The 25,225-nt window shown below is 43.0% G+C and overlaps 1 long non-coding RNA gene across 3 annotated transcripts in view; it reads right to left on the bottom strand.

Annotated features, from left to right (window-relative positions):
- The window catches only part of LOC138843687 (uncharacterized), a 58,896-nt gene extending 36,946 nt beyond the window's left edge, over nt 1-21,950 (bottom strand). For 2 of the 3 annotated variants that reach the window (XR_011378621.1, XR_011378622.1), the window contains exons 1-3: nt 21,701-21,833; nt 13,305-13,402; nt 7,004-7,058 (exon numbers count right to left, since the gene is read on the bottom strand). This is a non-coding gene — a long non-coding RNA (uncharacterized lncRNA). Of the gene's footprint in view, nt 1-3,336; nt 3,914-4,912; nt 5,070-7,003; nt 7,059-13,304; nt 13,403-21,700 lie in introns of those variants that run through there. The other variant, XR_011378620.1, reaches the window with a different exon arrangement.
- Between the last annotated feature and the right edge of the window lie 3,275 nt (nt 21,951-25,225).

A 25,225-nucleotide genomic window follows, 5' to 3' on the forward strand; every position in this document is an offset into this window, starting at 1 on the left:
AGCATCTTGATTTCAGACCCTCTAGCTTATCTATTTGTCAGAGAATAAATTTCTGTTGTTTGAAGCCATCAGGTTTGTGGGCATTTGTTGTGACAGCCCCAGGAATCTACCATTGTGGTGAGCAGCGTTAATGCAAAACTGAGCACCCAGACTGCAGCCTAACTTATCTCACAGTGCCTCTGAGCCTCAGGAAAGAAAAGTGCAAATGTGGCACTGGTTTTAACAAATTCGTCAATAAAGGATCAACAAACGAGGCACAAACTAAATAGGATTGGGAGGTACTTGGAGATCATCTAGCATCACCCTATTAATTTCACTCTGAGGACACTGAAGTGATCTGTCTTTTGGCTTCCTTTCTTTTTGCACACAATCTGTCCTGTCTCAGGCAGGGGACTTCCATCTGGCTGACACCCTGAATGATTCAACCAGATCCCCAAGGAGGAGGATTTCTTACCAGTAAGATGTAACTATGGAAAACACAATTATGAGCAGTTGAACAAAGGGAAAGGACAGAAGAAAACAACTGGTAACGATTGGCAATTGGTAACAGCAGTCAAATCCAACAGAAAAAAAGGAAGAAAGCTAAGGACGGGGAAATTCATTTCTCCAACAGTTACTCTGGAGCAACTACTCTGTAAGTCAGAGTGAGAGACATGAGAAAAATGAACTCCTGTCCTAGGGAAACACATACACAATCCCAGACATGGGACCTGCTGCATTTACATTATAGGTAAAGTCAAGTAAGTCTATTTTTGGTTCCTTGGGTGCAAAGGAGAGGCTCAAAACAAGACACAGAGAAAGGAAATTTGTCTCAGTCTTTTTTGCTGCTGTAACGGAATATGTGGATTGCAAAACATTGAAATTTGTTGTGGCCGGCGCCATGGCTCACTTGGTTAATCCTCCGCCTGCGGCACCGGCATCCCATGTGGGTGCCAGTTCTAGCCCCGGTTGCTCCTCTTCCAGTCCAGCTCTCTGCTGTGGCCTGGGAGGCAGTGGAGGATGGCCCAAGTGCTTGGGCCCCTGTACCGGCTTGGGAGACCAGGAGGAAGCACCTGGCTCCTGGCTTTGGATCAGCGCAGTGCCGGCCGTAGCGGCCATTTGGGGAGTGAACCAACGGAAGGAAGACCTTTTTCTCTGTCTGTCTGCCTCTCTCTCTCTCTCTCTCTCACTAACTCTATCTTTCAAATAAAAAAAAATAAAAATAAAAATAAAGAAATTTGTTTCTCACAGTTCTGGAGGCTGTGAAATTCAAGATAAAGGCTCTCGAAGTCATTGTCTGGTGAGGACCCATTCTTGGCCCATAGATGGCAGTCTTCTCCCTGTGTTCTCACATGGTGGAAGGAGCAAAGGCTCTTACTAGGTCTCTTACATAAGGGCACTGATCCCATGGTGAGATTAGTTATGATTTCATATTAGTTAGGAGTGCTCCGCCCCACGACCTAATCACCTCCCAGAGTCCACAACTCCTAACACCATCACTCTGGGGAGGATAAGATTTCAAAATATGAATTGTGCTTGTGTTTGAGGCCACAAACATTTAGACCACTGCAAAACTGTAGAATATCTCCCTCTGTGGCACTTAGAACAAGGGCAGGACATGATTTCCTTTCTTACAGCAGACCCATTTGTCTCTAGTTCAGCCCAAGAGATAGAGAAGCTGATCCCAAATGTGCTAAGAGGCTGGAACACTTCGCAGAACTCTTGCCAGATCCATTGGACTGAGGAGATAAAAACCAAGCCTGGAGCTCAGGAATCGCCAACAAGGAAGTGTCCGTGTCAACATTCAAGGGCTTCAGGTGAGACTTCCTACACCCTACAAGTAGGGACAGACCCCACATAGTCAAAGCCTTCCTAATGGACTGAATGGGCTGCTGGAAGCTAAACAGCATTCTCTCGGAAGGAACAGAACACCATCTCAAGGGTAGGGAATGCACAGCCTGAAGATTGTATAAAGACAGCAAAACCATTTGGTCTGGCTTTGCCCAGGCAACCGCAGGTAGGACTCGAAATTCCATAAATCAATGGTAGGCTAATTTTTAAGCTGTATGGCCCTCAAATGATGTTATAAATATCCAAATGGTCCTGGCAGAATAAAGTTTCCTTCTACAGTTTTCCTTACACAATGTCTAATCTTCCATAAAACATTATCAGACACAACCAGAGAGAGGACTAAGAGAAAAAATATATATACTACAACCATATCCAGTAGTGACTCAGTTATTGAAATGGTCAGACCCTAATTTTAGTTTTTTTTAAATATTTATTTGTTTATTTGAAAGGCAGAGTTACAGAAAGAGACAGGCAGAAAAAGGTCTTCCATCCACAGGTTCACTCCCGGAATCACCTAAGGCCTGGGGCTGGGGCGGGACTAAAGCCAGAAGCCCAGAACTCCATCTGGGTCTCTCAGGGGCCCAGACACTTGGACCATCTTCCGCTGCTTTCTCAGGTGCATTAGCAGGGAGCTGGATTTAAAGTGGCGCAGCTGGAACTTGAAACAGCTTAAACCACTGTGCCACATGCCAGACTCTAAAACAAGGGGGAATCCCTCTACCAACCCACCACTCCAACTATGCTGGTTCATAAAGGATCACAGACCAATTTGTAAAACATGAGACTTGAAGGGAACCTGGCTGGAAAGCCTGGGAACTCAGCAATGGCTTCTCCTCTGAAGGCTGTTCTCTAAAGGTTGCTGTTACCTGGAGGGTGCTTTGGCAGTTGCCTGGAGGTTCATTTCTGTATCTCTTACTGACCTGTGCACCTGAAGCTAGGACATCTGACAACTTCTGGGGTTTTGATTTCTCAAAGAGTACTCAAATTTATTTAAAGATTTATTTATTTATTATTTAAAAGTCAGAGTTGCAGAGAGAGAGAGGGAAAACAGAGAGAGAGAAAAAGATCTTCCATGAGAGAAAGATTGTCCATATGCTGATTCACTCCCCAAGTGTCTGCAACAGCCAGGGCTGAGCCAGGCCGAAGCTAGGAGCCAGGAGCTTCTTCCTGGTCTTCCAGGTGAGTGCAGCGGCCCAAGTACTTGGGCCATGCTCTGCTGCTTCCCCAAGCACACTAGCAGGGAGCTGGACCAGAAGTGGAGCACCCAGGACTCGAACCAGTGCCTGTATGGGATGCCAGTGCTGCAGATGGCAGCTTAACCTGCTGCTCCATGGTGCCAGCCCCCAGTTCTCAAATTTTAAAATGGTAAAGCTGAATTGTGTGTGAGGATAGGAAATATGGAATATACCCAGGAGTTTTACGATTAAGCCTCCTATGAATTGAAGTGAGGGACAGATGTTGACAGAACATGGGAAATAAGTAAACAGAGTTCTCACGTAGATTTAATTAATATTCATTTATTTTTATTCATCCAAAGATAGAACATGAGCCAGGGGCTTTGAGAATTTTATTTTCCCTTCTATCCTGTATGCCTCCATAGTCATTAAGCCACAAATTAAAGAATTAAGACAAACCTCCCCATTACCTACTACCACTTTATTTGGTCTTGCCTCCCTCACTTCTCTATCCCTGGCTCCCTCCATGAACACCACATTCCATCCCTTTCCCTTAGGGAACCCTAAAAGCTTAGTACACACTGCTGTCTTTCCTAAGTCCTGGCCAGGCACGATCCCTATGGTAACAGCTGCGGGGACCAAGGCCAGCACAATGGCAGCTGCAAAAACTCCCAGAATGAAGGGAGAGCTCTGACCGTGACACTGCCTAATGGGGATGCAGCCTTCGTGTCGTTGTGACAGGCCCAGTGGCAGGTACCACATTTGTATGATGTGTGCACTTGCAGGCTAACAACAAAGGCGAGCGTCTTCCTGGCTCTCCCTTCCCATCAGGACTCCAGTTATGGCGTTAAGGCAGCGCTCCGCCTCTTGGCTAGGCGTTTCCATGTTTTACTGGCACTGGTTTCTCCCTGGAGACAATAGCAGATTGTTTCTGGTGAGCGCAAGCAGGCTGGCAAGCAGGCTTCCAGTCAACAAGCTTAACGTCCTCTGCAAAGAACGCGCGCGCGTGTGCCTTGTTCGAACCTGACTTTCAAGTCCCTCTTAGAAATGCACTCAGTCTAATCACAACCTGCAACGGCGGTGGGAACTCGCGCAGAACCGGAAGCAACAATTCTTTTCGGAGCGTCCGAGGCAGAAGCAAACCCAAAAGGGGAAGGAGGAGGCGGCAGTTACTGACAGCCCTAAGCCAAAATGGGCGACACTTCAGACTCTGCACGTTCCTATTAGAAAAAGCCCTTCTTCTCCTCGTACCTCTGACCTGGTTAAGAGCCCTCAGACGGCTGTGTTGGGTAATCTTAACCGCAGCAATCACCCCAGATTAACAGCTTTCCTGGCAGGAAGGGAGCAAATTTCAAGCAGGGCGGAACTCAAGGTCCATCCGCATGGCAGGAGCTACCTCCCCACCCCCAGCCCCCAGACCATAATTCCTTCTCAGTCCCTGGCTGCTCCTTTGTCTCCAGTTCCCACGGAGAAAGCATCATGCAGATGGCTGTCTTTGGAGAAATGTGAACTAAGGGAAACAATGACATAACACCTTCATATACTCAGTTTGTCAAGCACGAAGCATTTTGGCCTTCTATGTCTCGAAAAATTGTGAATGTGGAGTAGAAAAAGTTCAAAGCTAAGAAAACAAATTCATCAACGTAAACACTCTTACCAGGGCTTACATCACTGGCAAAGGACAGTGTTGGTTATTAAGGTTATGGAAACCAGATTTAAAGACAAATCGCTATGCAGAAAAGTGCTGAGTAAGAGCTATGGAGCCACTGTGCCTTTGAGGAGGTGAACAGCCCCACCCCCCACCCCCCAGTCCAGGAGTGTGAGCTCTCCAGGAAGACTTCCTCTCAGAGATTATGGGAAAGGGGTGGGGGTGGAATTTCAGAGTGCAGAAACCTGACAAACTTTACCTCAGTCAGCTAGTCAGGGTGACATCAACAGTAAAATTCCTTGGGGCCCACGTCGTGGAGTAGAGGGTAACTTCTACCTGAAGTGCCGCCATCCCATCTGGGCACTGGTTCAAGTCTTGGCTGCTCCACTTCTGATCCCAGCTCCCTGCTAATGCACCTGGAAAAGCAGCAGAGGATGGCCCAAGTGCTTGGCCCCTACGCCCACGTGGGAGACCAGGAATAAGCTCCTGGCTCCTGGCTTTGGCCTGTTCCAGGCCCAGCCGTTGCAGCCATATAGGGAGTGAACCAGTGGATGAGATCTCTCTCTCTCTCTCTCTCTCTCTCCCTCTCTCTCTGCTTTTCAAATAAATAAATAAATCTTAACAACAACAACAAAAATCAGTAAAAGTCCATGCTGGTAGAAGGTACTCTTTGGCATAGAATGTCATTTACGGTCTTCCTCTCAAAACACGTAACTCCTAGCTAATCATGAGAAAGACATCAGGCAAATTCCAGTTGCAAGACATCCTACATCCCACAGACCCAGTATTCATCAAAACAGTCAAGGTTGGGGCCAGCGCCATGGCTCACTTGGTTAATCCTCCGCCTGCAGCACCGGCATCCCATATGGGCACCGGTTCTATTCCCGGCTGCTCCTCTTCCAGTCCAGCTCTCTGCTGTGGCCTGGGAAAGCAGGAGGATGGCCTAAGTGCTTGGGCCCTGCACACACATGGGAGACCAGGAGGAAGCACTTGGCTCCTGGCTTCGGATTGGCGAAGCACACCGGCCGTAGCGGCCATTTGAGGGGTGAACCAACGGAAGGAAGACCTTTCTCTCTCTCTCTCTCTCTCTCTTTCTCTCTTTCTCTCTTTCTCTCTTTCTCTCTCTCTCACTGTCTCTGTCAAATAAATTTTAAAAAAAAGTCAAGGTCATCACAGAAAAGGCAAGTCTGGGAAATTTCTCAGGAAATGCTGAGAAGCCTCTGGAGATGGAGAACTACTTGTAATATGTTCAAAAAGGAATCCTAGAGCAGAAAAGGAACATTGAGTAACATACTTAGGAAATCTGTGCAAAGTATGGACTTGAGTTAATAAGAAAGTATTAACACTGGTGCGTTAATTATAACAAATGTACCATCCCAATGCAATATATTAATAATAGGCCAGTGCGTTATTGAGTATTGGGAACACTCTGTACTATCTCAATTTTTCTGTTCCTCTAAAGTTGTTCTTAAATTCAAAGTTCATTTAACTAAGACACCTAGTCCATCACCCCTAAGCATCAAAACTTTCCAAAACATCATAGGGTTCTGCCTCATATGAAACAAGGATTTTCTTGGGAAGTCTAATTCAATTAATGTCTACCTAACCTATAAGACTGTAGATTTCAAGAAGACGAAGACCACATCTGCTTTTGCCAAGTATTAGAACCTTAACACCTTGCACAGTGCCTGGCATGTGGTAAGTTCTCAGTAAATATTTGCTCAATGAATGGATCCAGGCCCAGGGATATTTACAACTAGCTTTGAAATTTCAACCCAAGGACAGAGAAAATGTTTAGAATATTTTAAATATCAAATAAGATAATAGGATCCCGGAACCTATTTCAATAAAGTGTTTGTTCATTCTTATAATGGGTTGATATGGACATTTAAAATAAAGCACAAAGTAGAACAAGGTTAGAAACACTAGTTGGGGGGCTGGCATTGTGGTGCAGTGAGTTAAGTATCTGGGAAAGCAGCAGAAGATGGCCCAGGTACTTTGGTCCTCACCACTTAGGTGGGAGACACAGATGGAGTTCCTGGCTGCTGATTTCAGTCTGGCCCAGCCCTAGCTGTTGCAGCCATTCAGAGAGTTAACAAGTCGATGGAAGATGTTTCCTCTCTCTTTCTCTCTCTCTCTCTCTCTGTCTCTCTCTCTGTCATGCTACCTTTCACATAAATAAGTAAATGTTTAAAAAGAAGAACCAGTTGGAATCTTCATAGCAAAGAGGAGAAATAAAAAAGTCTATGAACTTTCCAGACTTCAGGACACAAATAAGCAGTGGTGTTAGGTTAAAGCCAGTGATAGTAGTGTGTACTCAAAGAAATACATTTTATAAGCAAAAAGTTACCTTCTCACTTTCCTGGTTTCTTGGATTTATTCAAAATACTGTGGATAGAGATTCCCTAGAGAAAAAAAAATGTTAAAATGATTAAATAATAGACAATACTTCCAGGAGGAAAAGTTAAAAAGGTGAGCACGGTTAGCTAGGAAAAGAAAAATCTAATAAGTGACCCAGCAACAATTACTTAATGTTTGGGGGGTAAATTTGGTATTTGAGAATCAGCTGCCAAAAGCAAATGAAGCCATGAGACTGAGAAAGAAGTAAATAATCCAGGATTATGCAGGGTGAGTTATTAGGGATTTACAGAGATGTCATCTTGAGCAGTCACAAAACACTGGGTCCTGTACAAGGAGACAGGAGAAAGGGGGTTGTAGAGAAAAAGTGTCCCATCAAGGACCAGAGTACACCTAGACTTTCTCAAGAAAATTCACATTCCAGACATTAGATAAAGGATATTCCAGGTCCAAGTAGTAGTGCTGGGTTATCTGAATGACTTTGTTTATCCCATAATATTTGGGATGACTGTCAGGGCCACTAAAAGGGCAAGGTGGGGGTTACAACCAAGATGGCTCCAGTCATGTCATGTCAAGCTGAACACCTGACCAGCAAGAGAGAAAATGACCTTCAAACTGAAATGTTAACATTTTTAACAACTTTTTTCATGTCCTGGATAACTTTAAAAGCAGAGTGGACAGCTATCTGGTCTATACACTCTATCATAGAAGAAAGATGGCCTAATGAAAGCCCCTATACTCTTAGTCATCTGTGATCCTATTCATCAGTTCTGCCTTGATTCTAAACATAAACAAAATGGTAACCATTGTGCTTTCTTCTGTCATCAACCAGAGTACAACTTGCATGTGAGAAGAAGCCATTTGTATTTCGGGCAGTTTTTTTTTTAAGTATATTTATTTTTAAATATTTATTTATTTGAAAGGCAGAGTTACAGAGAGAGAGAGAGAGAGGTAGTTACACAGAAAGAGAGATCTTTCATAAACTGATTCACTCCCCAAACGGCCACAATGGCTAGGATAGGGCCAGGCTGAAGCCAGAAGCCAGAAGCTTCATCTGGTCTCCCAATGTGAGTGGCAGGATCCCAAGAACTTGGGCCATCTGCTGCTACTGTCCCAGGCCCATTAGTAGAAAGCTGGTTCAGAACTGAAGCATTGGGGACTCAAGCTGGTGTTCATATGGAATGCCAGCACCACAGGTGTTGGCTTTACTGACTGCACCATAACACCAGCCCCAAAGAAACCATTTGTTTTGTTCACTTCTCTCCTCAGCACATATCTTTAGTGCCTGGCAAAAGTTGATGCCCAACAAATATTTGTTAAAGAAAGAAATGAATACGTGAATCTACCTTGAATAATAAAAAACATGATCAATTACATTCCTCTTTTTTAGACTTAAGCAACATGATGTAGAAAAACAAAAAGCTGGTTGCTAGCATTGATTTCTGTTGAATCACCTAGAAGAACTTAAACAGATATTCCAAAGAAAAGCATAGACTAGAAAAAATTATTATTATTATTATTTTTGACAGGCAGAGTTAGACAGTGAGAGAGAGAGAGAGGTTCACCCCTCAGATGGCCACCACGGTCGGCGCACTGCACCGATCCAAAGCCAGGAGCCAGGAGCTTCCTCCTAAAGGTGGTCACAGTTAAGATCTATCACATCCCATATGCTCTTCTTATAAGGTGCCATTAGCACACCTCCATCAGGTTCTATGTTCCCTTCCTTTAAACCGACATAGGTAATGTTCCAATCACCAGAATGCTTAAAAAAAAAAAAAAGGTGTGTGAGATTTGAGACCAAGTCATACAAGGCAATAAGGCTTTTGCTTCTCTGTGTGTGTGTGTGTGTGTGTGTGTCTATTCCTATCTCTATGTCCATCTCTGTCTCTCTTTTTTATATAATCAGCCATGATATTGGGAAGAATTCCAGGTACAGTGAGGTGGCCACGTGGAGTGACACCAACATCGAGCACTAGGCATGTGAGTGAATAAACTTTCAGAGGAATCTGGCCCCAGCCTTCAAGTCTCCCACCTGGGACGCCAGTCATCATGAACAGAAATAAGCCGCCATATGCTTTCCCTGAATTCATGGCCACAGAAATTGTAAAAGATATAATTATGGATATTTTAACCACTACATTTAATTTGTGACACAGAAATAGATAACCAATACCAATATTCACTAACTGTTAGTTTAGTTAGTTGAGTTAGCTTAACTATCCCCTGTTCAACTGGACAGAGCTAGTAAGAGCCTATTTCTTCTATGTGTCTGGCACAGTGTTAGGCACTAGAAATATACATGATTAAGACATGGCCCCTCCCTTCTAGTTTCCTGCAAGGGATAAACCGAAAGTTAACTTCAGCATGAAATTATCTATGTGAGTCATTTTACCAGCAGGCCTCACCTGGCTCAAATTTGGGTCATGAACTGAGGCTGAGCCAATAGCTCCTGTGGACACAAATTGACTTGATTGGCATGTGGGTTCTAGGCCTCTCTTCAGAGAGACAATGAGGAATGGGACTAAAGAAGGAGACAGAGGTTATGTTTTTGGTGGGCTGAGGCTCCTGAGAGAGGGAATAGAGATTTAGTATAGAGATGCGTACCCGTTTTGTACCACAGGCCCGATTCTGAATCTCACTGAGAAAGTAGATTGAGAAGCAGAGTTAAGTTCTGCGGTTACCATGTTGGTTCTCATCGAATTGATACATTCAAAGTCCATTTTTTTATGGTGGTAAAATATATATAACAGAAGATTTGCCTTTTTAACCATTTTAACTGTATTGTTCAGGGACATTAAGTAGATTCAGTATGCTGAGCAACCATCTCCACTATCCATCTCCAGGATAGTATCATATCCCAAACTGAAACTCCCGACCCATTAACAATAGCTTCCTATTTCTCCTTCTCCCAGGCTCTGGTAACTACTGGTCTTTTTATCTCCTTAGATTGGACTATTCTGGGTACCTTGTATAAGTGGAATCATACCACATTTGTTCTTTTTTGTGGCTCATTTCATTTGGTATAAAGTCTTCAAGGTTCACAGATGTTGTAGAATATCAGAATCTCTTTCCTTCTTGAGAAGTGAATAATTTTCTTTAAGGGAAAGGGTTTATTGGGGGAAACCTGACAGACTGGAGAGATGGGGTGAAGAAGGAAAAGAGGGAGAAGGAAAGTGTAAGAGAGAGAGATCAAGAGAGAGAGAGATCAGGAGACACAGAGAGAAAAGTGGATAATTTTTGCATGTACCACGTGTTGTTTATCTATTCATCTCTAAATGGAAATGTGGGACACTTCCATGTTTTAGCTATTGTGAATATGCTGCAGTGAGCCTGGGTGTGCAAATAGCTCTCCCTGTCCTTCCCTGCAGTTCTTTTCTGGCCTTGTACTGTGTGGTGCATTCCTTGGATAACCTTCTCAGGAATTTCCTCAAGTTCCCCACATCTCCAATTGCTCAGACTCTCCAAGCAAAACCTGACCCCAGATTCCACGTCATCTTCATGGCCCTTCTTGTAGACAGCTGAGTTTCTGGGACGGATCTTACAACTCAGATGTTCTGGAGTACAAGACTCGCGTGTCTCCAGCATCAACTAGGGTCACACCACTGCCTAGATTTTTCATTATCCCAGAACTCTGTTGCCCACCCTACAGTGGATATCCCAAACTCTCATCACATTACTGAAGCTCCACGCCTTCTAGGGCTCTCTTATCTCAGTACTTCATTTCATCGCTTACACCAAGGGTCCCAATCTCCACCATTCATATAGTCCCTTCATGATTCCTGCCCTAATCATTGACTCTAAGACTGCCATTTCCTCAATGGTTTTCCTTAAATTTATTTTAAATTTTGGTATCACTTCATCTATGTTTTCATTGTGCTATGCTAGATGTTTTCATTATAATAGAATTATTAAAAATGCTCATTCACATACCACCTTACTATTACCTTCAGTGAGTATGCTATAACTTGAAAAACTCTAAATGAGATTAAAGCTATCAAGCAAGTGCCTGCCCAACTTCTACAGACTCTCCTATACCTATACCCCACTTTCTTCCATCACTCTATGCTCAGGGAATGGAGGAGGTGTTCCTCTTTGCACTCAAGTGGTATCTCATCATCCGGCCTCTTGATTCTATCACTAACTGTCCTCTAGAAGCATGGTCCATTGGGAGGCTTTCTACCACTGATGTTCGCTCAGCAACACCACAGTGCTTCAGATTTTAACATGTTGAAGGGGCCTTCAAAAAGATCATGGAAAATAGAATTAAACTATTATTTTAGTACAAACACTTCTGAAATCCATGCATACAAGGAGTCTTCAAAAAGCTCATGGAAAAGGTATATTATGAAAAAAAATGCATGAATTGTGGATTTTATATGAACAATAACATTGTCAAGTCCAAAAGTTCACTTCTGACTTAAAGGTAAAAGAAATTCTGAGGGCTGATGTTGTGGCATAGCAGGTAAAACTGCCCCCTGCACTGCCAGCATTCTACCCGGGCTCCAGTTCAAGTTCTGGCTGCTCCACTTCCCATAAAATTCCGTGCTAATATGCCTTACAAAAAAGTGGAAGATGGCCCAAATACTTGGGTACTAGCACCTATGTGGGAGACCCGGAAGAAGATCCTGGATCCTGGCTTTGGTCTGGAAGTCATTTGGGGAGTGAACCAGCAAATGGAAGCTCTCTCTCTCTCTCTCCTTCCCTCCCTCCCTCCCTCCCTGTCTATTTATCTACCTGTCCCTCTCTCTGTAACTCTGCCTTTCAAATAAAAATAAAATAAATATTACAAAAAAGAAATCTCTGGGGCCAGGACTGTGGCATAGTGGGTAAAGCCGCCACCTACAGTGCCAGCATTCCATATGGGTGCTCCACTTCCAACCCAGCTCCCTGCACCTGGGAAAGCATTACAGGATGGCCTAAGTACTTAAGACTCCACACCCATGTGGAAGACCCGGAAGAAGCTTCTGGCTCCTGGCTTTGGATCAGACCACCTCTAGCCATTGCAGCCATTTGGGGAGTGAACCAGCAGATGAAAGATCTCTCTCTCTCTCTCTGCCTTTGCCTCTCTGCAACTCTTTAAAATGAGTAAATAAAATAAATCTAACATATATATATAATTATATGTTTTATATATAACATATATTTATATGTAACACAACTTAAAGCTGTAAGCTGTATCTAGCTACTAAAATATGAGTACTCTCTAATGTGAACAATAGATATTAGGAAATGTAAATATTGGAGAGTTTTTGATAATATGTTGACCTTTGATTATGAATTAATAATTATAGGATTACTCTTTATAATTAATGCCTTTTTTTTTTTCAAATTATTTGACCAATGTCAACCTTTCCTTCAAGACTTTATGTGGGTGAATCCTGTTATTAATGTTTTTCTTCACCATGTTTTCCAAAAAAAAGAAAGAAAGCTAAAGGCCAAACTCAACACTAATTTGAAATATCTTGACAATGTTTATCCCAATGTTTGTCCCTTACAGAAACATCAGCCTCCTGAGTATTATATAAAATTTCTTCCCAGGTTTTATTTTCCAAGGGTCACAAGCAGGATCAGAAAATTTAGTTTACTATCTCAGGGTCCAAATCTGGTACCCATCAACAAGCTCTGTTTTTTGTTTGATTGCAACATTAAAGCAGAAGAAGGTATAGGAAGTTTCTTTTCTTCTGACAAAATTTCCATCAATCCTAGATTCTACCAGATTCTGGGCGGTAGTTATTGAACAAGGTGCATTCAAATAGTACAGATTTATTTCTTATATAACATGGCTATAATAATATAAATCATTTTAATATTGTTCATAGTTACCTTGAAAACTGGTAAGCTAGTAGTTTGTTAAGAAATATCCCATATTTTGTGTTTCAAGGTTCTAAATAGTGTTTTATATTTTTGTTCTTCCACCTCTTTTTTAAAAAAAGTTTGAGGGAGAGAGAGAGAAATCTTCCATCCACTGGTTCACTCCCAAAATGGCTACAACAAACAGGATTTGGGCTGTGCAAAATCAAGAGCCAGGAGCTTCATCCATGTCTCCCATGTGGACACAGTGGCCCAAGGACTTGGGCCATCTTCCACTGCTTTCCCAGGTACATTAGCAGAAATGGAGCAGCCAGGACTTGAACCGGCACCCATATGGGATGCCAGTATTGCAGGTGGAAGCTTAACCTGATACATCATAACACTGGTCTCAGCTTCCCCATCTTTTATACCACCATAATCCTGAGTGGTTGTGTGCTAGGTGCCCTCTACCCGGTCCCCACTTTTGTCCAAGAGAATCTTACCATGGTTCACATGTTGGGAGGCCATGTGCTTCAGGGTAGCTGAAGGAGTCCTCATCCCTTTAGCCCAAGTTGGGTCCTTTGTATTGTCCTGCCAGAGTCTGGTTTAGGAAAAGCAAAGAGAAGTGCAGAGAAGTCGCCTAGTGGCCGCTGGAGGTTTTTTTTTTTTTTTTTTTTTTTTTTTTTTTTTTAAGTTTTATTTATTTGAAAGACAGTTACAAAGAGAGGTAGAGACAGAAAGAGAGGTATTCCAATATACTTTTGGCTTTGTCAAAATACTGAGTTTGTGGATTAAAAAGGCTTCCATAGCCTAGGCAGCTCATGTCAAGAGCCTTGGGTGGTCATACGTAAAAGTGTCATTTGTTAAATTAACAAGAGTCACTGTGCACTAACTACCCATGCAGGACCTCTATCCTTGAAGAGTTGTATTATAAGAGTTAATTTTAAAACTAGTTCTCAAACAATTTTGTGTGTGTGCATGTGTGTGCAAACTGTAGAAATATTTACTTAGTATAGAGTTGGTCTTCTGTGTACAAAGTTTATTGAAAATGAATTTTAATGGGGAATAGAACTGGGAAGGGGAGAGGGAGGAGAGGATAGGTGGGAGTGTGGGTGAGAGGGCAGGTATGGTGCAAAGAATAACTCTACTCCTAAAGTTGTACTTAAGAAATTTGTATCCCTTAAAAAATTAATTAATTAATTAACAAAAAAGAAAGATGGAAAGAAAGAAACAGAAAGAGAGAGAGAGAGAGAGAGAGAGAGAGAGAGAGAGAGAGAGAGAGAGAAAGAAAGAAAGAAAAGGAAGGAGGGAGGGAGGGAGAAAGGAGGGGAGGGAGGGAGGGAGGGAGGGAGGGAAGGAAGGAAGGAAGGAAGGAAGGAAGGAAGGAAGGAAGGAGGGAAGGAGGGAAGGAAGGAAAAGAAAGAGGTCTTCCATCTTCTAGTTCACTCCCTAAATGGCTGCAATGGCCGAAGCTGTGCCAATCTGAAGCCAGGAGCCAGGAGTTCTTCCAAGTATCCCATGCAGGTGCAGGGGCCTAAGAACTTGGGCCATCCTCCACTGCTTTCCCAGGCACATTAGCAGGAAGCAGAAATGGAGCAGGTGGGACTCAAACCGGCATCTATATGGGATGCCAGTGCTGCAGTGCTGGCCCCTGGAGAAGGTTTTAAAGTGCAACTGGGCAGAACCTCTTTCTTGTCCTGTTTCTGGATATTGTAGTCACAGAGGAAGAAAGTGAGCCCATGGGAGGTTAAGTGTGGGGCTCGAGACCTACATATTAAAGGAAGTGACCAGGAGGAAGTAAACAAAAAGAAAAAAAAAAAGAGTGAACAATCTACATAAATATACATGTTACAAACATATAATATATAAATGTGTACAATAGCATGCTGACAATAGTGCTTCCAACAAAGCTACAAAGCAATAACACACCTCAACAAGAAAAACGTATGCAAACGGAAAAGACAAGAACCCACCCCACCCCCCATCTCCTCAAGTTGAATGTGGAGTCCTTCCCTGCCTCACACCATCCTCTGGCCATCTCTTTTTCTACTCTCTTTCTTCATACAAACTGTGGTAACATCATCTGGTCTGAGTAGGGGCCACCCAGATCTACTCATTATTCTCCTATGCCTCACTCAGTGGCATAACCTCAATTTTTTAGAGTTCTGGGTTTTTTAAAATATTTTATTTATTTATTTGATAGGCAGAGTTACAGAAAGAGAGAGAGGGAGAAACAGAAAGATCTTCCATCCACTGGTTCACTCCCCAGATGGCTGCAACAGCCAGAGCTGGGCCAATCCAAAGCCAGGAACCAGAAGCCTCCTCCAGGACTCCCACACAGGTGTAGGAGGCCAAGCCATTAGCAGGGAGCTGGATCAGAAGAGCGGCAGCCAGGACCAGAACTGGCGCTCGTATGGGATGCCGGTGCCACAGGCAGAGGCTTAGCCTACTATGCCATGGCACTGGCACCCAGAGTTCCATTTTCTGATACTGACTTTCTTCCAACTCAGACCTTTTTCTCTTCCACTGTTGCCATGAATGTCAAATGTGCGTTGGAGAACATGAGACTGAGCACTGACTTTTTGTTGGTTAAGATCCTAACTTGTTTGTCTTTGTGGTGCTTTTATGATCATCACACTCAGCACTGTTGGTACCACCTTCCTGGCTGCCTGACTAGGGAGCACATAGGTGGGGCTGAGGCGCCCATGCTTATTAGTCTGCACTTCACACGCTGACTGTCAAGTAAGGTTTTTTAAAGGGACCTCACTGAATGATGACTCAAACTTACTCCAAAGAGCTTGACTATCGGAGCCCCTTGAGCTGACCGAAGGGCCATGATTAAAATGATCATTTTTCTGGCTATTGTTGAAAGCGTATTCAACACCATATTCCATCCAGTTTCTAGGCCATGATTTACCACTGCTGGACATTAATTATATTCACTATTTCATTTTTATGTATGAGGAGGCTACATCTTTTTTTTTTTTTTTTTTTTTTTTTTTTGACAGGCAGAGTGGACAGTGTGAGAGAGAGACAGGGAGAAAGGTCTTCCTTTTGCCGTTGGTTCACCCTCCAGTGGCCACCACGGCCGGTGCGCTGCGGCTGGTGCATCACACTGATCTGAAGCTAGGAGCCAGGCGCTTCTCCTGGTCTCCCATGTGGGTGCAGGACCCAAGGACTTGGGCCATCCTCCACTGCACTCCCGGGCCATAGCAGAGAGCTGGCCTGGAAGAGGGGCAACCGGGACAGAATCCAGCGCCCCGACTGGGACTAGAACCCAGTGTGCCAGCGCCGCAGGCAGAGGATTAGCCTATTGAGTCGTGGTGCCAACCAGAGGCTACATCTTTATAAAAGTATTTTTTCTGCTGAATTTTTTCCAACTGATAAATGACCATAAATGATGTTATTAAAAATTTTAGTTATGGGGTCAGCACCATGGCTCACTTGGTTAATCCTTTGCCTGCGGCGCCAGTATCCCATATGGACACCAGGTTCTAGTCCTGGTTGCTCCTCTTCCAGCCCAGCTCTCTACTGTGGCCCGGGAAGGCAGTGGAGGATGGCCCAAGTACTTGGGGCTCCTGCACCTGCAGGGGAGACCAGGAGGAAGCACCTGGCTCCTGGCTTCAGATCGGCGCAGCATGCCAGCTGTAGCGGCCATTTGGGGAGGGTGAACCAACAGAAGGAAGATCTTTCTCTCTGTCTTTGTCTAACTCTGCCTGTCAAAAAATTAAGTTATGACAAAAAAAAAAAGTTAGGATAAGGGGCCAGCATTGTGGCATAGCAGATTAAGCCTCCACCATATGGGAACCTGTTCGAGACCCGGCTGCTCCACTTTGATCCAACTCCCTGTTAATGTGCCTGGGAAAACAGAGGAAGATAGCCTAAGTGCTTGGGCCCTGTACCCATGTGAGAGATGCAGAAGAAGCTCAGGAACCCTAGTTTCAGTCTGGCCCAGCTCTGGTTGTTGTGACCATTTGGGAATGAACAAGCAGATGGAAGTCCTCTCTCTCTCTTCAAAAAAAAAAAAAAAAAAAAAAAAAAAGGATTAAACACTGTTAAGAAAAAAGAGAGGGGTTGGCACTGTGGCATGGTAGGCTAAGCCTCCACCTACAGTGCTGGCATCCCACATGGTACTGGTTTCAGTCCAGGTTTCCCCTCTTCCTATTTAGCTCTCTGCTATGGCCTGGGAAAGCAGTAGAGGGTGGCCCAAGTCCTTGGGCCCCTGCACCTATGAGGGAGACCGTGAAGAAGTTCCCGGCTCCTGGCTTCAGATCAGCCCAGTTCTGGCCATTGAGGCCATTTAGGGAGTGAACCAGCAGATGGAAGACCTCTCTCTTTCTCTCTCTCTCTCTCACTCTACCTCTCAAATAAATAAAATTTTGGAAAAAAAAAACAACATGGTAATATAAAAAAGAAAAAAGAGAATAAACAATTGCCTGGCTTGGATTATGCCAAGATGAAAATTGTATCAGTATAATGGGATTTTGAATAATTTCCTTTTTACTGTCAAAGCCAAAATCAACTATTGGGATTGCATCAAATTGAGAAGTTTCTGTACTGCAAAAGAAACAGTCAGGAGAGTGAAGAGACAACCAACAGAATGGGAAAAAATATTTGCAAACTATGCAACAGATAAAGGGTTAATAACCAGAATCTACAAAGAGATCAAGAAACTCCACAAAAACAAAACCAACAACCCACTTAAGAGATGGGCCAAGGACCTCAATAGACATTTTTCAAAAGAGGAAATCCAAATGGCCAACAGGCACATGAAAAAATGTTCAAGGTCACTAGCAATCAGGGAAATGCAAATCAAAAGCACAATGAGGTTTCACCTCACCCCGGTTAGAATGGCTCACATACAGAAATCTACCAACAACAGATGCTGGCGAGGATGTGGGGAAAAAGGGACACTAACCCACTGTTGGTGGGAATGCAAACTGGTCAAGCCACTATGGAAATCAGTCTGGAGATTCCTCAGAAACCTGAATATAACCCTACCGTTCGACCCAGCCATCCCACTCCTTGGAATTTACCCAAAGGAGTTTAAATTGATAAAGAAAAAAGCGGTCTGCACCCTAATGTTTATTGCAGCACAATTCACAATAGCCAAGACCTGGAACCAACCTAAATGCCCATCAATGGTAGACTGGATAAAGAAATTATGGGATATGTATTCTTTAGAATACTATACCGCAGTAAGAAACAACGAAATCCAGTCATTTGCAACAAAATGGAGGAATCTGGAACACATCATGCTGAGTGAAGTAAGCCAGTCCCAAAGGGACAAATACCATATGTTCTCCCTGATCGGTGACAACTGACTGAACACCAAAAAGGAAACCTCCTGAAGTGAAATGGACACTATGAGAAATGGTGACTTGATCAGCATAGCCCTGACTGCTAAAGGACAACTTAATACATTATCCCTCATAGTATTTTTTTTTGTCTGTTCTACTTAATATGACTGGTTTAATTCTGTAATTATCACACAGTTATTCTTAAGTGTTGAAAATTAACTGAAATGTGATCCCTGTTAAACATAAGAGTGGGAATAAGAGAGGGAAGAGATGTATAATTTGGGGCATGCTCGGGCTGACTTGCCCCAATTGGTAGAGTTGGAAACATACCAGGGGATTCCAATTCAATCCCATCAAGGTGGCATGTGCCAATGCCATCTCACTGTTCCAGGTGATCAATTTCAGTTCACAATTGATCATAATGAAAGGACTAAGAGTCAAAGGGAGCACATAAACAAGTCTAGTATCTGCTAACACTAACCGATAGAATAAATAAAGGGGAGAGTGATCCAACATGGGAAGTGAGATACTCAGCAGACTCATAGAATGGCGGATGTCCTAAATAGCACTCTGGCCTCAGAATCAGCCCTAAAGGCACTCGGATCTGGTTGAAAAGCCCATGAGAGTATTTCAGGCATGGAAAGCCAAGACACTCTGGCAAAAAGATCTCTGTGAGTGAGATCCCAGTGGAAAGAACAGGTCTTCAAAGAGGGAGGTGCCTTTCTCTGAAGGGAGGAGAGAACCTCCACTTTGACTATGACCTTGTCTAAACAAGATAAGAGTCTGAGAACTCAAGGGGCTTCCATAGCCTTGGAAACTCATGACTGGTGCATAGGGAGATTACTGATGCCATAAACAGGAGTGTCAATTGGTAAAGTCAACAACAGGAGTCACTGTGCACTTACTCCTCATGTAGGATCTCTGTCCTTAATGTGCTGTACACTGAGGCTTAATGCTATAACGAGTACTCAAACAGTATATTTCACTTTGTGTTTCTATGGGGGTGCAAACGATTGAAATCTTTACTTAATGTACACTAAACTGATCTTCTGTAAAAAAAAAAAAAAAAAAAAAAAGAAATTATCAATTCCCAACTTGACTCTCACTGGGATTAAACATGACAATAGGTCTGATCTGATTTCATCATCATTTAAAAAAAAATCATCTATTATTTTTCACTTTATGTTTCTGTGTGGGAACAAACTGTTGAAATCCTTACTTAAGGTATACTAAGCTGATCTTCTGTATATTAAGATAATCGAAAATGAATCTTGATGTGAATGGAAGGGGAGAGGGAGTGGGAAAGGGGAGGGTGGTGGGTGGGAGGGACGGTATGGGGGGGAAAGCCATTGTAACCCATGAGTCGTACTTTGGAAATTTATATTCATTAAATAAAAGATAAAAAAAAAAGAATAACACAAAAAAAAATTTCCTTTTTACTTTTGAAAATTATAAAATAATGTCATTTTATTGGAATTCTAAAAAAAACTGAAGTTTACTAATTTTAGGAGTACATTAGTTTCTCACTGAAAATTCTTATTCTTCAAAGCATATGTGGAAAAAGAATACCTTTTCTTCAGAGTATTACAGCTTTTTAATGGCATGAACCATATTTTCATTGTCTGCTGGAAGTTCTATTAGTTGAAAAATAGCTATAGAACAATATCCAAAAGATACAGTGCCCATTTTTATTGTGTTACTCTTGGCACAAATATGAACAACTGGGGAGGAGTGGGGTGTTAAAATAGATGATCTACTGAAACAAATGAATAATAATATTTTCACATTTTAGTACTCATTCAGATATCGATTTAACTGACACCTTTTATGTAAATTCCAGAGGAAAGAAAATAAACAATGGAAGGAAATAACACTGAGAGTTAAGTAGTTTTGCTTTATGTGGACAAATGAATATTTCCTCTGTTTGTAAAATGATCTTAAAAGATATCTAAGAGGCATTCATGTGTTCTAATTGCTTGATTTGAATCAAATATAACAGGCCTCAATTCTTTCTTCTTGTTTCCAGGTATCATTATCCATCAGTTTATCCTTACTTCAGCACTTGGGTTGCCTCTAGCATTTAATAAGAAGCTTTCACATTGAACAACGTCTACACAGACTAAAGCAGATATTTTAAAACCCGAACTGCCTATTCCATTGCATTCTGAAATCACTATATTAAAATGCTTTAGATTGTTATTGTGAATGCAAAATACTTTTCTTTTTACTTTTTAAAAAACCTTTTTGGCTGATGAATTTATTCTGGGGGAGGGAAGGGGATTCCCACTTTGAAAACAATCAACAGGATGAAATACAAGGAAAAGGAGCTTAGTAGGAGAAAAGGCATTGGGATGCCCCATTGACTTACATCTGGAAGGGAATGTTGCAAACAAATCCCTCAGTAAAAGTTTATATAAGGCAAAGCTGGCCTTGTGAAGAACAACAGGGAAGGTTTTATGGAGCATTCTGGCTGGGCAGAACCCAGAGTCTCCCACAAATCATTTCTCTGCCAGGTACTCATCTGGATACATAAGAGGCACGCAGTTATTACTTACCTTTAGGTAAATGCATTTAAGTTTGTTTTCTTCTTCTCAAGAGTGAAGAAAAGAAAACTTTGGTGGCCAGCGCTGCGGCATGGCAGGTAAAGCCGCCACTGCAGGGCTGGCATCTCAAATGGGCCAGTGCGAGTCTCAGCTGCTCCACTTCCGCTCCAGCTCTCTACCATGGCCTGGGAAAACAGTAGAAGATGGCCCAACTCTTTGGGCCCCTGTACCTGTGTGGGAGACCCAGAAGCAGCCCCTTGCTCCTGGCTTTGGATCAGCCAAACTCTGGCCATTATGGCTATCTGGGGAGTGAACCAGCAGATGGAAGACCTCTCTCTGTCTGTAACTCTGCTTCTCAGGTAAATAAATAAATCTTTAAAAAATAATAATGAAAGAAAGAAAGAAAACTTGGTTATGATTGAATATACTCTTTTATAGACAGAGGAATGCTAAAGAACATCAGACCCAGGGGCAGTGGAGAGGGATGTAAAATAAATTATTTAAGGAATTAGCAGTATTTTTTTCTGCACTTAAAAATATCATCTCCATTTTAAAAAATTGTAATATATCAAAAAATATCTATAGAATTTATCAATAAAACTTTACTAGAAATGGAAATGCTGTACATTTTTTAAAAAGATTTACTTATTTGTTGTTTGAAAGGTAGAGTGACAGAGAGAGAGAGATCTCCCATCTCTTGGTTCACTCTCCAATTGCATACATCAGCTAGGATTGGGCCAGGCTGAAGCCAGGAGCCTGGAACTCCATCCAGATCTCTCACATGGGTGGCAGGGACCCAAATACTTGGACTATCATCTGCTGCCTTCCCAACTGCATTAGCAGGAAGCTGATCAGAAGCTGAGGCAGAACTCATTCCCAAGGATGGGATGTGGACACCTCAAGTGGCAGCTTAACTTTTGCACTACAACACCACCTCCAAGAAAAACTTAAGAGTTTTCAAGTATGCTTAATTTTATTAACATAAACAACTAATAAATAATATATCCACTTAGGAAAACATAAAAACTTGCTCTAAAGAAAGCTAAAAATACTTACAACTCCAAACATATTGCAAGCTTTGTTTTCCCAAGTTTTGTAGAGAAATTGCCAAATATATAAGTCCCATGTACATCTCAATGCTTTAGTCTCACAATTCAAGACCACCACCATCGTGGTTCTCTGGATAATCTTGCTCCCTTCACTTTACTCTCCTCCCATCTTCACGAAGGCGCCACCTTCCGTCTGTTCAGCACAGCAATAAACTCAGGGTGTAACAATCATAAGGCTTTATCTGCTTCTCTAACATCTGTAAAAGACATTGGAATAAATAATGTGTAACTGTCATCACTAGCAATTAGTTGCTTGTATGATTAATGAATTAAAAGTCACGTGAGCGTTTACTGATATTTCTTCACTGGTTTCAAATTTTAGTAACTGCACAGCTGAAGCCCTTGCTGTGATGGGTGATTTTTGAAAGAAACCTGGCCATTTTGTATGATGCCATCAGACATCTGGACCTGCCTGACCTGACTTTCTCCAGCTCTGGAAGGAAGTCACTGCTTTAGTCAGTCTCCTACTCAGCCTATGTTGATCCCCAAAGAGGGGCATTCTTGGTTCTGGAGGGAATGGAAGGGAGGGAGCTCCGCCCACTGCCTGGTCTCTGGTGACCCTGGAGGGGTGACTGGTGACCTGGAAGTGCTGATTCGCCGGTTGGCCTCCTCAGACTCCCAGTCCAGTTCCCTTTACTTGGCCTTTTCACTCCAGCCGGGGGGGGATGGGGTCCAGGCTTCTCATTATGTTACATTGGTGGAGAGTGGTGGGACTGCGTTTTTTTCTGTCTGGTTTAGCTGTAGTAGAGTGGCTACTGTCCCAGTTTTCCGTGTTTTTTGTCTGCCCCTTTTCTGGTCTTTAGATCATAGTTTTGCAGGTTTTTTTTGTTGTTGTTGTTTGTTTGTTTTTTGTATCTGTGCCCTTTGGGTTTCCGGATTGCTGGTTTCTTCAGTTCGAGGTCTGGGATAAATGAGGCAAAAAAAATTTAGGGTCTTCGCTCCCCATGTTGAATCCCACAGTCCCCCCATAACCTGATGCATTCCCCCCACCTTTTGACTTCTTCCTACGTTCATTTTATGTAAAATGTCTAGGATGTCTAGTAATACTTAGTGGAAAGCAACAAGAGTACATCTACTCCATCTCCCTTGAAGCAGAAATTCTCAATTTAAATCCTTTCATCTTATCCTTTTATCTAGAACAAAAGCTGACAAAGCAGTATCATTGTGGGAGGACCACACTTTACTCTGAAACTCTACTTAATTTCAGGACCAAATAATCTGTCTCAAACTCAGTTCTGACCAAGTATATCAAAGCCCATTTCAGGTAATGTGGATACTCCTGCATGGCAATGTTTCTAGGGGTATGCAATGTAGTAAAGCCCCTTTCTACACAAGAATCTTTCCCTGTCAATACCATTTAAGCGTTTTTGCCTATTGTTCCTGTTGATTTACAGCTTAGTTTATTCCTTAATGCCATCAATGTGCATCCTTTCATGTCTTTCAGAAAGGGGTGTGCTTGGATGAAAGTTAAAGAATCTTACCCAGCCGGCGCCGCAGTTCAGTAGGCTAATCCTCCACCTTGTGGCACCGGCACACGGGGTTCTAGTCCCGGTTGGGGCGCCGGATTCTGTCCTGTCCCGGTTGCCCCTCTTCCAGGCCAGCTCTCTGCTGTGGCCCGGGAGTGCAGTGTAGGATGGCCCAAGTGCTTGGGCCCTGCACCCGCATGGGAGACCAGAAGAAGCACCTGGCTCCTGCCATTGGATCAGCGCGGTGCACTGGCCGCGGCAGCCATTGGAGAGTGAACCAACGGCAAAGGAAGACCTTTCTCTCTGTCTCTCTCACTGTCCACTCTGCCTGTCAAAAAAAAAAAATAATAATCTTACCCTACCATGGTTCCAAATAGAAGCAGATACAGGGGCTGGCGCTGTGGTGCAGTAGGTTAATCCTCTGCCTGTGGCACTGGCATCCCATATGGGCACTGGTTCTAGTCCCAGCTGCTTCTCTTCTGGTCCAGCTCTCTGCTGTGGCCTGGGAGTGTGGTGGAGGATGGCCCAAGTGCTTGGGCCCTGCACCCCACGGGAGACCAGAGGAGGCTCCTGGCCCCTGTGGATCAGCCCAGCTCCGGCCGTTGCAGCCATTTGCGGAGTGAGCCAGGAGGTGGAAGACCTTTCTCCCTGTCTTTCCCTCTCATTGTCTGTAACTTTACCTGTCAAATAAATAAATAATCTTAAAAAAAAAAAAGGCAGCACATACAAACTGCCCTTCTTCCAGCGCCAGTGGCACTATGTACAAGTTCAGGTACATGTGTAGCTGGGAAAGAAGCATTCCAGATTCTATCTCCTGGGAGTCTGAGGATGGGACGCAGAAAGACTGCCTAAGTTAGTGTCTAGCAAATCATGAAGTCAGGTCAAGTGGAATAGAGCTAGATACTTGAAATGGCTATCTTGAGCCAAGCACTGAAGAAATCAATCTTCAGAAGGAAAAAAAAAGTAAACAAATCAGCCACTCAGAGAAGCAAGGTGATGAGAAACCACGGAGGTCCTGAGAGAGTTTGTGTTTCTGACTTGGCTCCCAATCACTATTCAGTTGCTAGTTCCAGATCTTTGTGCATACAAGCTATATGACCTGCGCTCAATTTTCATATCAGATACCCCTAGTAACCCTGATAGTAACCTGCTTAAGGTTTCCCATCTTTGCACGTTTGCCAACCTCCGCAGAGTGAACCTCTGTGCAGGACTTGAGGTGAGCATGGGTCTTTGGTCCTGCTGCTGCACTGTCTGAATGGAGTCTGTTTCTCATGATGGCTGCCAGAGTCACGCTATAGCCTGAGTTATTGGCACACTGTGCCTTCCTTCCCACATACTTGTCTCCTTTCCTTCCATACTCCCTTCAAGTTTTCCTTCCAGCTTCCTTTGCTCATTTTCTCTATTGTTCTTCAGTATAATTATTGAAATTTGAGAAATGTGAGTTTAAGAGAATACAATGATCCAAGACATACAACTGAACAAAAGTTGCCACAAAGCCTCCAAAGAAGACAAGCCAAAATTAGAAATCACTGTAACACTGGTAGAAAGTAAAATATTTATAAAAGAAGGTGCAGCAGCCAGGTATGGAAGTTCAGAGGAGAGAGATACTAACTGGAATCTCCTTCATCACTAGACTGGAAATCATGATACTGCCTGTAACAAGGACCAGCTAGTACATGTTTGATAAAAGTAACAATAGACTGGAAATGACACGGTGGAACACACTGATTATAGGGCAGACTGAATCCAAATGACTGTGCAGAAACTGCACAATCAAGAAACTGTCTTGGTTCAATTGGTTAAATTATTTGGAGAACAGGTTATTTTTGAGAGGATAACTCCTTGACCTTCTTCTGTACCTCCTACAAAAATGTACATGCCAGGAGGTGTGCTTGTTGCTCCTGCAAAAGGAGAAATCTTATACAAATTTTGAAATATAGGAGTTGAGATAGGCTTGTATTTGAGTCATTTACATAAAAGGTGGCTAATGGGACCTCTGTGGTCAA

This window comes from Oryctolagus cuniculus, chromosome 9 (genome assembly GCF_964237555.1).
Source record: "Oryctolagus cuniculus chromosome 9, mOryCun1.1, whole genome shotgun sequence".
NCBI classification, from domain to species: domain Eukaryota; kingdom Metazoa; phylum Chordata; class Mammalia; order Lagomorpha; family Leporidae; genus Oryctolagus; species Oryctolagus cuniculus.